Genomic DNA, 3368 nt, shown 5'->3' with positions numbered 1-3368 from the left:
CTCCCGTTGCTTCCCTTCGGGAGCCGGTCCTTGCTTGGCCCTTGCTCGGATGCCACTTGCGGACGAGCCCCCTGCGAAAAGGGAGTTACAGAGCGCTCTGCAGGCGGTCAAGCACCAGGGCTTCAGATAAGAGGCAGTTAGAGGAAGACACCCAATTACCCTCCTAATTGTCTGGWGGCTTTCTCATGTGGCTCTGCAGCGATGTGGTCCTTTTGCTATCGCTGGCACTGCCTCGTTAACARTGGTTATTATTTAGCAGAGCATGATGCTTTTATTGTGTCTGCATCCTTCTCCAAAGCCACCTACTRCTCACAGGCATACTGTAAAATAGGAAAGAAACTCTTTTTTTTYCCCCTCCTTACATCTTATCATGACTATGTTCATAGAATCAATACTAGATTTTTGGAGGGACAGTCTATTTTTAAAATTATACATATAAAAGTCTTGCTCCATACATAAGTAAAAATCTATGCTAATTCCTTATTCTATTTGAGACAAATACGCAGGTTGAGTTTATCTTGGAGTTGTTAGGTTCTCTCAGGTGATAAGGCAAGCCTGTCTGCCCTGTGCCCAGGTACTGTTATGCTGAGAAGCCTACAGTTTTGTAAGAAGGAAAGAGCAGCTTTTACCCTTAGCCCTGTTCTTAGCTCCACAGAGCTTGTTTTCTTCTCCTAATGTCTTAAAAACTGTGGTCCATACAGGTGTAGTAACGTAGCTCATCACAGGAATGTCCTCAAATAGGATTAAATGACCGAGGCCATTCTGCTTTCCGTGCAAGGAATCCCATCCTCATAGACTGTTCAGTGCTAACACAGTAAGAGAAAAGATGCTGGTAATTTGGCTTGCAATAGATGTGAATAAATGATTGTATAAAGCAGTAACGATAAGCTTCCATTTGCAGAAAGTTTTTATATGGGTAAATGAAGTGAGGTTCCTTAGTGAGTTTGCGAAAAGGGAATCCAAAGTAAGGAGAGCATCAGGAGCTTAGCACGGCAGCTACGTGTGAAATCCTGAGAGGCAATTCAGGGAGGAAGAAACAAACTTTATCAGAGTGCAAATAGCTGGGGATGTCTGAAGGGGGAGAGCGAACGTGTCGGCCACCCTGTCGGACAAGCCGGGCTGTAGCCTGCACTTGCAGGAGCCGGCAGCTCGGAGGTGCCTTTGCTGATGAGGTGTCTTTCCTACGGGATGAGTCGGGATGCAGGAGGAGAGCTTTTCCTCAAAGCGCTTTATCTGCCTTTAGATGCYAACAGCAGCAGCGCGTTGCTCTTCTCCACAGCAAGAGCAAGGTGCCATCAAGAACRTGGGGAGGCCAGAAGGAGGTGGAGGTTCTACCTAAGCTGCAGCCTACCTCASTGTGTGGTGCTAATTCCTGTGTGGAAAGGTGGATTTTCAGTAGTTCAGAAATAGCCACCGTGGATGAGAATGCCGCACGGCGGAGAGCTGAGCGTGCGTGGYGGCGATCCAAGGAAACACGGCTTCTGGGCCCGGGTGCCCAAGACAGGAAGGGAAACGTTCCCAGACTCGAACCTGCAGTCTCCTGGATTTMATTTCTTCTTAATCTGCGTTAAATTTGGGCATGGACCAAGTGCTCGCTCTGCACTTTGCTTTAGTGTTCAGATGTGCATGGAGCAGGTGCACGTCAAGGTTTACCTCTCTGTTTGCTTGGCTGCTGCCTTTTGCTGTCTCTGCTGCCTCAAAGAAAGACTGATGTTGTCTTCTGAAGAGAAAATCAAGGTCTGCAACGTTTGCAGCGAGAGCTTCCCATGCGCCAACACGTGCGCTGACAGCCATGCATAGGGGCATGCAAAAACATATATATACACGTATATAGTGTGTGTGTTAGGGGAAAAAAGACCCTACAAGTGCTATAAAGGTGCAGCAATACTGGTCTCCTCCCAACAAATACGTGCGGGTTCCCACATGGGGCTCCTCCACCAGCTTATCCGCACACAGTGCCGAGGAAATGCACGACCGGCCCCTTCTGCAGGTAGGAGGACACGGGCACAGAAATTCTGGTTGTAACTGTGGCTTGTGCTGAGTGCGAACGTGCTTCCCCTGAGCGCACTGAAGTCCTTGTGCGGCTGAAAGGTGTTGCTGTGGGGATGGGTGCTCGCTGGCGAACGGCGTGCGCAAAGGCAAACACGCTCGCCGCTGACCTTGCCCAGAGCCCTGTTGGCTCAAGATGCCCGTCACYAGGAAAGATGAGTGATGGGAACAGCAAATATCGTCTTTTTCCAGCCTTGTCACCTGTTCTGCCCGAAAAGACGCCGTGTGTTGAGATGGTGGTTCCCAACACACCTCCTGATCCAAGAACAATCYGTGGGGAAGAGCGGGAAGAGGGACCGGACTGTGGCTGTGGGCCCCCATCCCATCCCTTGAGCTAGCTCTTTGCTAAGGKTTAGCCTTGGGCCCGGAGCGTGGGTCTCCCTTGACTCCTGTCATCATCAGAGGGACCAAGAAGCTCCTCCAGCGGCTGGTTGCCAGCCAGCAAACATGTTAGCTGACAGTCTGTCTGTCCGTCCTCAAGCCCAGGCGGTGCCAGGGCGCAGGCACAAACCTTTCCCAAGCTGCCAGCTTCTCCGGAATTTCACCTCTTCTTTCCATGACAGGCGCTTCTCCTTGCTCCCATTCCCAAGAGAGCCCAGCACGGTGCCTCRCATGGGTGCAGGAGTAATGCGGAGAGCCTCCGGCTGCAGCCCTGGGCTTTCACCTGCCTTCTTCGAGCAAAGCCTCCGTTCTGGTRCCAGGTGATGATAAACTGCTGCCGCTGTTCTCGATTATTTTACCGACCCACTTAAGCCCACCTTTGTATGTGGAAAATCAGGCTGCTCCGCTTGGCAGGATTTCAGGGCAGTGCCTGCTCTGGAAGGTGTTGAGCGACGTCCCTGCAGAGCCACCACGGGCCAAACACCGTGACTTTTGCAGGGAGGTGATGCTAGGGAGGTGATGGTTGCTCCTTGTGATGATGGTCCTCACGTGCRGGACAGAGCCCCACCAGCTTCAGGGACTTCTGTCTGCTCTGCTTCTTCAAACAGGAGGTGKTTTTGATTGTTTGTTTGTTTGTTTTTCCAGAAGGAGCTTTAAAACCTACCTGGAGAGRGCTGCTCCTGTGCGTTGGGAGTTTCTGTCCGTCAGAGCAGAGGAAGTTCCGCGAAACGTTTGGAAAGGCTTCACCGGTAAGAGTTGTGTGCCTGCTGCGTGCAGGGCTCGCGGGGCTCCTTTCTGCAGGCGGCCACACTTGCCAATTCCCGCAGTTCCCGCAGTATAACGGATGCTGGAGTCGGGACACCTCCGCGGACACGGCCACGGCGGCTGCTCGCGCCGGCCCGCGCGGGCCGCCGGGCGCCGCTCCCCCTGCCGGCGGC

At 52.4% G+C, this 3368-nt stretch overlaps 1 protein-coding gene across 1 annotated transcript in view; it reads left to right on the top strand.

The window, feature by feature from the left end:
• The first annotated feature begins 3081 nt into the window (after positions 1-3081).
• The window catches only part of SPRY1 (sprouty RTK signaling antagonist 1), a 5000-nt gene continuing 4713 nt past the window's right edge, over positions 3082-3368 (top strand). Inside the window, exon 1 of the mRNA XM_026051986.1 lies at positions 3082-3179. The gene's annotated coding sequence lies outside the window, so the exon portion shown is untranslated. The remainder of the gene's footprint in view (positions 3180-3368) is intronic.

Source organism: Nothoprocta perdicaria, unplaced genomic scaffold, assembly GCF_003342845.1.
Source record: "Nothoprocta perdicaria isolate Ctin4 unplaced genomic scaffold, notPer1 scaffold_81, whole genome shotgun sequence".
In the NCBI taxonomy this organism is placed as follows: Eukaryota; Metazoa; Chordata; class Aves; order Tinamiformes; family Tinamidae; genus Nothoprocta; species Nothoprocta perdicaria.
The sequence above is the reverse complement of the archived record's forward strand: the minus strand, read 5'-3'. Positions and strand labels throughout refer to the sequence as shown.